Genomic DNA, 13,899 nt, shown 5'->3' with positions numbered 1-13,899 from the left:
GTTATTTTCGCTGGTTCGATGGTGAGGTTTGAGTGATGGTATTTTAATGTATTTTGAAACTGAGTTGCTTGTTAACGGTGAGTGGTGTGTTTGACGTGGTGCGAGAGTCCACATGTGGTGTCTCTCTCGCGGCGTGTTGGTGTGCCTATCGTAGGGACCTAGGGAAAAATTTTGAGGGACCCGAACCCGGGACTTGGCAAAGCTGAGGCTCCGATACCGAGGCTCCCGGTGTTTGTAGGAGGTAACAATCTTGAACAATTAGAACTGTCCTTTGTGGGCCACGAACGAATGGTCAGAAATGGGCACCAGGAAGGAACGCCAATCGCCAATTTCAAACTCAATCCCCAAAAATCTCCTTACTGTTAGAAGCACTCGGATCGTAGCATCGGAAGTTGGTGCAAGATAAATAACAGGATCGGCGGGAATTACTGTGGCTGCCGCGGAATCGATGTCCGTGGAAACGGGGTAATCGTTTTTCTAGCGCCTGTCGTTGCCGCTACGCGGACACGGGGGGAGAAAAATGTGCAACGAGCAAGGTGGCTGCCATGCGGCCAGTCGCGAAATAAAATGCGAGCACGCGAAAGCTCGGCAGAGAGAGAGAGAGAGAGAGAGAAAAAAGGGGAGAATGGCCGTGACATGAATATTCAACACAGACGATCAAGTTTTAACTATCCGGCAGTCTATTAATCTTCCGACGTCATCGGCTGCCTCCGGCGCGATTCATAATGACGGCAGTTCGTCGATTATGCGCCATTGACGTGTAACGACGTTCATTGCTCGACTTCGCACGAGCAGCCTGGATGAAAACTCATCTTCCGCGAGAACTCGACAACTTCGCGCCCCGGCCGTGTATTCGATAAAATCGATTTTGCGTCCGTTGTCCTTCACCGTCCAGTTCCAACGCCGACACCGTAGTTCCACGCACGACACTGTCCACTTTCATCCCACAATTCGCCGTCCACCGACTTCAGAAACCTTTCTTCCGCTACTTGTCCGGACAATTATCGCGGTCCAACTCTCGTGGCAATTCCCTCTGTCCCGAGTTCCGGTGTTGGTGACGTTACTACGATACTCAGGTATGAATTATACTTTCGTCTAGGCACCCACACGTTTGCAAACACTGCTGCGTGTACCCGCAGGACCCGCGACAACAGCTGCAGCGGCCGGTCAAAGGGAACCGAGAATCTACAGAGATTTTCCCCGTGGGTGTAATCTGTGGAATCGCCGCTGGCTGAGACTCAGCTCGGCTCCGGTGTATCTGCTGTCGGTCGGTCTGAAAAAGGTCGTGGTAGACGTCAAGATCCCCAGTCGAGAAAGAGGAAGTTCGGTCAGGCAGAGGAGGGAGAAGAGGGGGGAGGAGTGATCCGGCGAACACGAGGAAAAAGAAACGGGCGAAGCAAAGGGAAAAGCTTTAACGAGATCGATGAAGCTGCCTGCTGTTCGAGCATCCCCAGACCGCCGCGCCGCGACCGCTGCTATCGTCTGTGCCGCAACCTTCGCTATCCACCGCGATCAAATCTCCCTAGTCGAGGCTAGTCATGTTAACATCGGTTTAACGGCGTCCCGTTAAGGGGCTAGGCGCGCCTTAAGCGAGCAAATAAACTACCCTAACGCTCGGTCACCAACTACGCTCGTCCTTTTTCGCTAAAACGCCACATTCTTCTTCGACGCTTGGGGACGCCCCTCGGAGAAATAATGTCGCGACATCCAGATCGAACCTTCCCCCTTTGGCCACCTTTTAGTCAACCGACCGAGGGAGGCAAGTCCTCGCGACCACAATGCTTTTTTACACCCGTGACGTACAAAGTGAGTTTTATTTTTATTCCAAATATCCACCCTTTGACCTCCAACGTTTCACAGCTTGCTACACGAGGACGACGACGGGGATTTCCATTGTAAGCATGACTACGCTCGAAAGGAGGATTCGACCCGGTTCACATCTTCTTTTTTGCCTCTATCGCGAACATTCTCCACGCGGGGAGATCTAATTTCGCCGGTCTCGGAGCGAAAAAGTGAGAAATTTACGGGGAATTTGCAAGTTCCATCGAGGTACTATTTTCATTGACTCGGCGGCTGGACGGAGAGAGAGAGAGAGCGGTTGATAAAACATTCTTAAGTGGAAGGTTCCGCAAGATTCGGCCGAATAAAGCGGTCGGTGCGAAGGAAAGAACCCTGGCTATGTTAACATTCGTATAATGGCGCGACATTTGTAAGGGATTCGCAGCTTTAAGCGGGAAAATAAAGCGTCGTCGGTCGGTCGTTTCACCGCTGCTCCTTCCCCTTGTTTTTCCCCGGCGTTGCTCAGATACTTTCCGACACATTGACTTTTATCGCGGTAGATTTTTCTCCCGGCCACCACGTCCATCTTTCTCTCTGCTCGTGGTGCTCACAGTTTTCGACCGTCGCGACGTCGCGAATTTCGTTAACTTTCGGACGATGCCGGCTGATAGCCGCGTTTAACTTCCCGTATGCCACGCGTCTCGAATTTAAACACTGCGATTGCCTCGCCGAATTCACTTTTACGCGGACTTGGAGCGCGATAACGTCTCTGAACGATGCGAAACGGTCGGATAATCGTGGCTTTTGGACGTTAGGTAGATTTTCACGTCGATCGCGAAACAGTTTGAACGTCGTAACGGTTGGTGATCAGATTTGAAAGTGGTCGCCTCGGTTAAGTGCACCGAGAAAGAAGCGTTCCTTCGACGAATTTGATCGCCAGTTTCGAGAAATCGAGAATTTGCCGGAAAATTGAGAGAAGTCTGCCGGTGGTAAGAAATTTATTAACCGACCGCTGATTGAGTCTTCGCAGCGGCGTTATCCCAGCTGCATTGGAGCGTTAATGCGAAACGGTTCGATCGTTATAATTGCTACCAGCTCTCGGTTCCGCCGGCTACGAATTAATTCGCGGTAAATGTTGCTAAGTCTCTCATTAGTCTCTTTACAATTGATCCCGTTATCCGATTAAATACCATTATGTCGTCGGCCATTACGACCACGGGAGAAACCTGTAAATACGTTCCTCCTTTGCCAACTCGATTTCCAATGTGGAATCTCTCCCTCGAAACGAATCCGCCAAATTATCCCTTGGATTTTTGACGAGAAGTCTAGGTACGACGAGGGAGAAATATCGAGGAAGAAAGGTACGCGAATCCAGGGGAGGCATAATTGAAATCTTGAGACGTACTTTTGGCGATAAAAGGCCCGAGGAAATACGCGGATAGAATCGCTTCTAAACTGGTCCGTCTGGGCTTCTTTGTTTCTCGGGGCCATTGTCGCGAGTTCTTTTATAGTTTCCACGGAGGTGTCCAACGTTTACTTTAAAACATGAAAAGCTACGGTGTACTTCTAGAGCCGTGGAAGCAGCAATCGGTCGCCACCTCTCCCACCTGTGCCTCTCTTCTCTCGCCATTTTCGTTCACTTCGACGGCTTTCCGAACCTCCCAACCAATGGCCATTCTCACAGACTTCCACCACCTACAGTCTTCCTACGATCGAAGTTAATCAACTCGAAATTCCCCGATACAATGATCAAACTATCGACAGCTCCTCCCTCCGCCCTCTCTCCATTTGCCCCGGACGCTCCCGCCGATGTTTATTTCGCGTGGTTTCTTCCTTTCCAGCGAGATTTACCGGCTCGGGAAATAAAGGAAGAGGGAGGCGAGCGTAACTTCCGCCCGGGGAGAGAATCATTTGTACATACTTCGTTTAAAAACGTTCCTCGTCTGGACGAGAGCTATTCTTTCCCGTCGATCCGCCGTATTTCGGTGGAATCTTGTCTTACGAGGAAACGGAGAAACGTTTTAAGAGCAACTTCGGGGGATTTATGACTTTAGACGAGCGCGAGACCTACCTCTATCGAGCCACTTTTACGTTATTGATTTTCTCTCCTTCGTCTCTCAACGGGGGAATCACGTCGACGTGTTTCTCGATCGTTGTCCAAAACCGGCCAGTATACAGCCATAAACCAATTAAACAGTCCTTTCCAGCCTTCTTCCTAGCCCCTAACAAACCCCAAGACGCATCCTGGGTTTTCCCAAAATTATTTCAACCTTTGCAAGGTTGCTCAACCTTCACCCTCGCGTTCTCCTTCCACTAGTTTTCCTAATATCCGCATTTTTCCACTTCCAACCAGCACAACTCCAAAATACATGATTCGAAAACAGTCCTCCCAAGGGACACGTTACTCAACTACTAGAATTTCGCCCTTCCGGTATCAACAACAGTTTCGTGTCGCTATCGACACCTCCGTGCGTTTCTCCGTAGAGAACCTACGAGTCAAGTCTCGAAATGAAATTTGAACAAGTGTCGGGTGACTTAATTGCAGGAGTATATTTAACGCAGCTTTTAGTTCTCGCTTTAAATAGAAGCGTGAAAGTTACTCTAACGGCAATTAAAGTAGGTGGTAAACGGGTGCGGTAAAATTTGTCTTTGGAGAATTTGTCGGGTTTTCTCTCGCATTAGAACGGAGCATGCGGCGCCGCGCCGGTAAAGGCCACGAACGGAAAGTTTGCCGGTGAAATTTTTCCTCGGTGGATTTGCGTAACTTGCTTTAACACGAATCTCTCGCGCGTTTTTCACGGCTAGAGGCTGCGTGCCTCGCGAGCTCGCCGGCTTAAACTGCCATCTCGCTTAATAAGACGGTCAAAGCTACAACATGGTCTTGTTGGCAATGTTTCGCCTCTATCGGTACTTTGGAAGTTGCCTGGAAAGTTTCGTATCCATCTCTTTCGTTTCCCGCCGCTTCGCCTCGCCCTTGATTTATACAGGCAACGTTCGGGGTGTCGTGTTTGCAGTTTACTCGCCGCAACGCCACCCAATTCCTTCGCCCCCCGAATATACTCTCCGAATACGCTTGATTTCTGTTATCGATCTCGGGAATTCAAGGTGGTCGAGAGCGATAGAACAGCTTCCGAGGATTCGCCAGAGTGTAATGTATCGTGTAGTCGATAAATAATGGGTTTCCGGGACACGTTGTAATAAGTTACCATCGAGGGTGACAAAGCCTATCCCCGTTGGAACGTTAGAGCGGAGAGAAAATAGTTGGAGAGTTTCTCTCGCGTTCTACTAATTTATCACGATGATTCCCGACTTATCGGAAGTAGATCTCTCTATCGTTGCCTGGCTAATTGCTACCAATCCTAAAATCACGACAGCCTAATCGTCTTACATCTGATAATCTTGCTTACTCCGAGCCCATCCAATTCCCATTATCACGGCACGCTGCGCCCTTCTAAACTCCTTTGATACACAGCTATATATCGCGTACACGTGGATATTCCTCGCGTTATCGATCACCGTTTCGTTGAAACGTTTACTTCCACGACTTTGTAATCTGGAGTCCACGAAGGAGTAATTACACGTCGCGCGGGAAGGGTGGCGTGAGCCGGAACGGTAACTTGGGCGAATAACTCGAATCGAAAGTTTCGTAGCTTATCGGGGAGTAAACGTCAGAAGGCAGGAGGAATTCTTTGGAGTTTGTGCGAACACGGTACCTGGGCGAGAGATGTTGCTCGAAGAGACAGTAGACGAACTTTCCTCGGGGATAGGGGCCGCGTCGAATCCGGAAGAGAAATACATACAGCGTAAGGAAAGGCGTGTCTCGATGCAACGTCTCCGAGAGTACTCGATAACTTTTCGATTGTGCGCGAACCATGGCGAAATTCCTTTCTCACAGCCGGTGGAGAAATTAGTTTCGCTTAAATACGCATCGAGTAAGATCGTTCGTCTTTCCTTTCGTTTGAAACCTCGGTATAATCGCGTTTCCTCATAAATCTTTCCGCGGTTCTCCCGGCAAAAACTAACCGACGCGCCAGATAAACCTGCCGAAAAATCCCGGCGATTGTGTTTGCGCGTACTTAATTATTAGCGAGCGGAAAGGGGGAATTATCGATCCCTTTACTCATCGGCAAACACGATGGAAAATATACGACGCGGGTAGGGGGGGTCGAAGTTTGGTGGGATTTTGCACATACGCGGACGTCATAGGATGGCGTGTGTCGCAGCAAGATGATGGACAATCGCCCATCCGTCGAGATTTCGAGGGGGGGGATACACTATATATGTATATAAATACCGATAGCAATCGGAAATGCGGGCGACTGTGCCCGAAAAAAACGAGCCGGTCAGCGCGAAGCTTCGTATTTCACTTTGTGACATTTTCCATCCGCACTCTCTCGTTTCGCTATAATAAAAACGTCGAAACAATGCAGCGTGGACAGTGGCCCGATTTTTATCTCCTCCTTCGATCTGCCCCGTGCTATCTTCTGTCCACGAATTTGTCGGCCTGTGTTCTGAAAACCACGAGAAACAATACGGTGCACGAGTATCCTTTTTGTGCTCGTTCGAATTAATATAGACACGTGTTGTGGGATTCATTTGGACTTCCGATGGGGGTCCGGAAAGTGTATTTAAAATAATAACGGCGATAGTTTATCGAGAAAGTAAAATGGAGAGGAAACGTCAAAGTTAATACCCTACTCTGCTATCTATTCCAAGCTTTCCACTCGAGGTCTCCTCTCTTCCTGTCCCATCCTCTTCCGAACTTGCACACCCCCTCGGATTTTTCCCGTTAACTTTCTCCGTTAAAGCTAACGGCGGAAAAGATTTTGAGAAGCAGCAATAATGCAATAATTCGATAATAATTCTTGAGAAACGAACGATCGAAGGCCAAAACGTCCGCCATCCTACAGTACACGTACATTTCGCCTATAATTCTGCATCGTGACCCTGAAAATGGTGGATTCCGGTGAACATTGTAAAGCGGCCGCTCTAGCCTGCATTATTCGGGGCTGTTCGTGCGAACGTTCACCAGACTGCTTCTGGTAGCGTGCACGAATGAACGCGCGTGCCTGTTACGGATCGTGTCTCCGCGGTGGAACTTGGTTAGCATGAAATTCCATTAGGAAATTAATAGAGAAGCCTCTTATTAGCCGATCCGACCGATAATGCACTCGAACGAGAGGCCCGCGTGCGTTTATTAGCGGTATCGATGTACCAGCTTCTTGTTGCTCGTGTCGTGGTTCGCGCAAACATTCTGCTATGCGGTCTTCTGGGTCCATACAACTTGCTAACAAGTTGCCAACGAAAAGGGGAAAAAGGACGGATACGTGTAGACCGACAAAGTGGCACGGATAGAACTGGATGGGTCCACCGCCACTTGCCAGATGGAGTGGAAAGGAACGTAATTACAAATAGTTGTTCCGCCTTTCGTCTACAGTCCAAGTCGCCTTCCTCTCGAGTTTCTCCACCCAGTCTACCTCTGGATTCTCGTTCAATTTGATAAATGGCCATACCGATTGTCCAGCTATCCTGTACAACAGGTAATTTCTGTGTTTGCCACGGGATAGCTTGGCTCCGTTAAGTTACTCTTCGCCGAACAAAGAAACTGCTCCTTTCTTATTTTCTTTCCTTCCAACATCTGCCGCGACGCGATTTCTCCGACGAATCACGACAATTTCACAGATGTCGAAGTAGTTGAACCTGTGCATGTAGGTACGCCTACGTAGAGGAAGGTGCAGGAATCAATTTCCACTCTACATAATTTGAGCCGATCGCGTGCACTGGGTAGAGAGCTAAGCGAATATTTGTCGGAACGTTGAACGTACATAACCGCTGCCCGGGGAAAATAATTTTCAGTAGCCGGTGATACGAGATTAACGCCCGAATCAGAGCCCGCAGATGTAGAATCCGCGTGGCAACTTGAAAAATCGCCACGTCGCACACTTTGTTTTCCCGTCGCTGTGTCGTAGCTCCTTTTTTTGCAAACTCGGCAGCAAATTATCGGCAGGCGTGAAAAATTAACTTGGGAACGAGGGAAATTCGCGAAATTATTTCATCGACCAGTTACCGACAATCAAATACAAAGCAAATCGAGCCGCAATTCTATAATAAATTATAAATATGTATACGATGAAATTTCATCTGGATCCTCGGATTCCAGCCGGTTGAAACCGCGAGATCGAATGCTGGCTGGGATGCTTGGATCGGTGTTTAGCTGTAGGAATATTTCATAACGAGACGTCAACGTCACCTGGAAATTGAAAAATCCGTATCAGTGTCGATATTTTTCGCGGTATTTTCGATGCAGAGAGGCAGACACAAGTGGAAAAAGTTGGGCGAAATAATAGAACGAACGGACGTATTATTAACCTGTCATTCGAGTATCACAATAGTCGCGGTTGTCGCGTTAAACGTTCGATTCACGTCCATTATTAGTTTCGTCCGGGTTAGAGTTCGGAATTGCTGCACAGGTTACTCGTTCAGGTAGGTGTGCACTGTCGGAATACAGCGCTCCTTCGAACAAGGGTCGCCGATTGTTCGCGTAGTTGGGAACAACTCTCCGGGTATACGTACACGTTTATATTCATCCAATGCGTGTATTTGTACGTATACAGGGTGTTTCAAAATATGTGGGCGTAGCCCGAGGGATGGATTCATGTCCGTGAAGCCGATTATATAGCAAATAATTCTTCATTTGCAACACAGGTTTTCACAGGTGTAATCGTTCGTACAAGAGTTCAGGCACCACTGGTCGGTTGATTTTCTCCCAGATTCAGCCGTTCGTTGTGTACTTGAATTCGACGCACAGGAACGAATTCGCACTCGCGCTTTCTCACCTCCCTTATTCGCCGCGATAAGGAAAACCGTTGTGCAAATTTATTGGAAATCGGCGTGTAATCGAGAACCGCGTTGTTCGAGGGAGCACTGTATCTTCTACAAGATTATGGTCGCATAGTATAAGCGTAGTTCGTCACTCGTTCGACAGCCTCGTAAACACTGCCCGATTTCTAAGTACACGCTGTACTCTCGCAACTGTTCTTGGAAAAGTCCTAGGCATGAGTAATCCTCTCGTGATATTTCTTACAGGGCAAACATAGGAAACACGAATCGGTCGTCGTACGTACATCGAATCAAACAGCGCTTGGTGTCCTTTCGACAGTCAAACTGTCGCGAGTTCCTCTCAAGAGTAAGTGCACAGTGGACTGTCTGACAGTGATGTGTCGCGACTTCCTCTCGAATGGGCATTTCAGTTCGACGATGAATCCTTCCTCACCCTTCTTCTTCGCCGTGGTAAAGATGTAAGAGTATGGTCGAGCGGACCGAGAGGTCCCAACGCCTTGACACCCCCACGCGCAATGGGCTGGGTCAGGTAAGGACCCCCAACCTGTGCCAGGGTTTCCCAGAGGCAAGGGATGGGCGTCAATTAGAGTAGTTGGTAAAGACGGACCAGAAAGGAACGAGGTTTAAATAAATCCTGACAAGTATCATTTAGACCAGACAGCCCTTACAAAGAAAATTGCAAGTGTCTGCTAAGTGTGTAAATTGGTTGGAGGTGCAGTGGTGCAGAAAGAAATCGAAACGAGGGAGCACTGTACCTCTCCGTCGAAGCACGCAAAGTTTACCGACCGAGTTCGACGGCAGTTAGAAGCGCGAGCACAGCAATCGCGAATCCGCTTTGCAAGATCCTTTTCTAAGCTCCGTAAGCGACGCTTTGACGAGGGTAAACCGGAATGATGAAAATCGACGCAGTGACCCTGGCCGGTGTGTGGGTGAAGTGGAAGTTGCCGGAGTGAAATGAAGGAGAGACCGGTGCGAGCTAAAGGAGATTGCCGAGGGAGAGATGCTGTATTTGCTGATTGCGCGGCTCGGCTGATCAAGTTAGATGCAAACCGAGCTTACAATGGTTCCCCCATAACCCGCACCTTTGCCCGCCACTTTCTACCCGACTTTCGGATCCCGTGTATACATAGAATTAGCGGTACCAGCAGTCCTCTGACCCGGCGAAAGTGCACGCCGCTTCGTTAACCCGTGGATACACTGCAAGACGTGCCTCGCCTGCGAACCAAGAAACAACTAGCCCTGATCCTCTTGCCAGAGACCTACAGGGGACGTGCCTCTTGTCCAGAATATCGCTGACACCGAGAACCATCGTTGCGCTTCTCCGTCGCGTGAAATCTTACCAAAAAGTCACCTCCACAATCCACCTTCGTTCTACCACAAAAACACTGTTTTCACCACTTTGCTTATTTGCGAGATTTCACTTCTATTCCGACGAATCACGCGAACTCGCCGTGGTACGAAATTCGAGGTAAGATGGAAATATCGGGGAACTCTGGAAATTCTCGAATTAGGGAAAATTGAAGGAACGTCAGGCGGGGACGTCGGTGAAGAGAGATAGGTAACGCGCGATCTCGCCGCGGAGATACTCGCCGTGTCCGGCCACGCGCGTTACGAGAAACTTTGAAGAACTGGCTGGGTGGGGATCGTGGAACGAGATAGTCTCTCAAGTTGGGAGTGATTTGGCGTTTGGTAATTACTCGGCCCGATGTAAAACTTGGGAGACTTTACGCGCGTCGAAATATCGAACGGGGGACGATCTGGTAACGTCCGACGTTTCCATTTATCATTTTCGAAAAAACCCATACGCAAACGCAACGAAAAATGCCGGTAAAGGGAAAACAGGACAGAGTGCAAAAGTTGCGCGATCTTTTCGTTGCTGTGGAAAGAAACAAGTTGATTCGAACGTGGAACGAGAGCAATTAACGGAATGTACGAGTTTCTTCGCTCTCCACCCTCCTCTCTCTCTCTCTCTCTCTCGTTCTCATTGAACGACGCGTTGCCTGGCTTTTAGCCTTTGCATTCCCTTCTAGACTCGGATACTTGAATCCGGTAATCATTATCTAGCCCTCGAACTTCTTCAATTTCCCCACTTGTGCACCACTTTCATTACCCTGGTTTTTCCCACCGGGCTCCGGTTCGATTTCTTACGCAAACCTTGCCGAACAGTTTGCGAAACGTATTACACAAACGCAACCCTCTGTTCTTTTCTCCTTTCCTCTTTACCCTCGCTCGTCCGGCTTCCTTTGAAGAGATGCGCTCTTGCGAATCGCACAGGTCTGTAACGGGCCGTACTTATCGAATATTTCGCGAAACGAAAGGGGTAGTAAATCGTAAAAGGGTGCACCCCGTCGTCTATCGATCGTACTCGTTATCCCGACAAACAGAGGCGCTCCTCCCTGCCTTGTTATCTCCCGGTTCAAATTTTTTCAAACGTTACGCGGCTTTCAATTCTTTTCCTCTACCAAATTCAATTACACGCGAACAATTACCGGCTGCCACTAATTGCGAGCGTGCAACCTATCGCAGACCGTGTAACGGTGTGTCCCTCTTTTATCTGGAAATGTTTATCGCGTTGGAGATGGAACGGTTTGTCAGAGGAAGAGTCGATTCGGTCGCTTCGTTCGCTTCGTTCGCTCGATTAGCGAGCCGCGTAGGGCAAACGGAACGATCCTAATTGGACTGCGAATTGACGCGCGTCCAGGTTTATTAAATCTCGGTCGGACGCGAAAGAAAAAGGAATCGAATAGACTCGGTTTCCGTGTCCAGTTTCCGTCGCATGCTCCGCCGCTTCCGCGCGAACGAACTTTAATTACACACACACACGCACGCACGCACGCACGCTTCCAGATGTCGCGCGAAATAATTTGATATCGTTGCAGCCGCGGACTTTCCAATTTTACTGCTTTCTCGTCGCGCGGACGTATCATTTCCAAATAATTCCGTTCTGTCGGTGAGAAATCCGCGACGGAATAAAGGTCGGAGGTTGGCGGAATCGTAGGTGAGGGAGAAACGGCCGGTTTAAACGAATTAAGGATTACGGGGGAGATTATACGTGCATCTTTCAGCGGGAACACGACGATAACCATTATCGTGACCGATATCGCAGGCGAAACCCGGGCGTAATATCCGATTAAACGGCGGCGACGGCCACTCCGGGCGATAAAACGACGGGTGGAACGAGCCCTAGGCCTGCACCGATTTACGAGCAACTCGAATTACAACGCCGCCTGGAAAAGATGTAAACCGATTTTACGAGCGTGTCAAATCTTCCCGTCGATCCTACCCTCTGCGCCTTGTTTACGATAATTCTTGGCTTTTCCGCGCGAAAGTCGACCGAGCGCCTCGCGGAATTACGAGAACCGATCACCGCTGCTTTCGCTCGTCATTTCCTGTTTATTTCTGGCTCTCGCTCCGAGTCTCGAGGAGATTTCTCGCGTTTTCCAGTGGAAAGACGTTAGAGAGGTTCGGAGAGACGAGAATAGGACGGAACGGTATGAATTAGTCATCGACGCCGGCCGAGGAATTTGCGAGGGTAATAAGGCGGCTGAATTCGTTAGATCCGCGCATACAATCGGGCTGTTTTTTAAGGGTACACACGCAAAAGCATAAACGAGCCGCAAAATCAACAAGCCGCGTCACTCGTTTTCCACCGGTGAAAGATATGCAAATTGTGAGAAGGTCGCGGCTGCAAACAGACGAAAGGAGTGGGGAGGGGTGAGGAATCAGGTGCTCGGAGAGGTGCGCCTGATCTAAATACGCGCGTGCCCTTAGCCCGGGGACAATTGAAAGAGGCGCTCCACCGCAGAAGGCCTTGCTTTGCATCCTTATTGTTTATATTCAACTCGAATAATTGCTTTTCAAATTAACCCTCGCAGTGGCCGAATTAACATAACAAATGCTTGCCTCTCTCGCTCTGCGCCTCCTCCGATCTCTTTGAAATGCTGTCCGTTGACGGTTGTGCATCAAAGAATGGCCGCTAACGAAAATCGGGGGATCCTCCGAAACCTGTATCCTCGCTTCGGAATTTGATCAACGCGAGAAGAGGGTATACTGTCTCCGCGCGGTACGAATAAAAGAGAACGGAGGATATTTAAGGCGATCGAATTGAAGAAGGTGTCGAAGCAAAAGCGACTTTTATGATTTTCCGCCTCGCTGCGAATCGACTGCCGTCGTCAATTCTGCGGGAGAGCGTCGGTGAGAAAGCTCCGCGAGGCGCGAATAACTAGATTCGCGGGGGTATACGATTTCACGCCACGGAAATACGCCGCCGCGGGACGTGAGTACCTGCTTAGAGGGGCGCGACGTTGTATATTTGGTAAAACAAATAACGAGAGAGGATTACTTCTTCCTCGGTCGTCGCGCAAAGACAATAAGAATCGCGACGAAGCTCTCTGTCTCCGGTGAATTAACGAGCAAGCGGAGTATAATTTACCCGGGGAAATGAGATTTTTAACGAAACTCGCCGCGTGAAAAGGGTCGAGAGGGAAAGTTTCGAGGCGTTGCTGATAATGGGAACGCTTCTGGCTCGGATTGATTCGCAGTCGCGACGTAGAGGGAGGTGTGATCTCTTTCGACGAAAATTGACGAGCAAGCTTCTTACAAGTTAGTATGGATTTCGCGGCGTGTTCTCTATCCGGAAGCGCGTACTTCCACCTAAAGGGACTCGGAGTGTGTATTCACTCCGGCCTTTCACAGCAATTCCGTGTTTATAACGACACGGAGCATCCAGACAAGCGGCTTACTAATTCCTCGATTCGTGAAACTTGGTAAATTAGAGGTAGAGCAAGCTGCGGGAGGGGGAAAGCGGAGAGACGGAGAAGTAGAACACTGTGGAAGAAAGTTGGAAGACGGTTGAAGAATGAAATTACTCCGAGGGCCAGTTTTATTTCGGTTAGCCGACGGAGGGGATTATTTTCTTGAATTAAAGATGATCCGCCGCCATTCTAATTAGACCTTCCGGCTGGTTCGTGCGCGCCCCGGAACTCGTTACTCGTTGCCCGCGCCGAGCCGCCTCGTTCTAGGGCAAGAAACCTCTAGGAACCTTCTAGGATCGTTGAAAAATTCAATCGAGGTGAACACCGGCCGAGGTTCTCGGTAAGGTTAATTCGACGGCCTGTTATTATTTAATCGGAGGTAAACGCGGAAGGGGCCAGCCAGCAGCAGGAGGCGTGCTCGGCGAATTTACTTTGCGCAGGACACGAAAGCCAGGATTAAAAGGAATCCGATTTAGGCGGGTCTTGGGATCGAGTCCCGAATCGTCGAGGATTAACCCAGGGCTGT

The sequence above is a fragment of the Habropoda laboriosa genome, unplaced genomic scaffold (assembly GCF_001263275.1).
Source record: "Habropoda laboriosa isolate 0110345459 unplaced genomic scaffold, ASM126327v1 scaffold816, whole genome shotgun sequence".
Taxonomy (NCBI): domain Eukaryota; kingdom Metazoa; phylum Arthropoda; class Insecta; order Hymenoptera; family Apidae; genus Habropoda; species Habropoda laboriosa.
Note: the sequence above shows the minus strand (reverse complement) of the source record.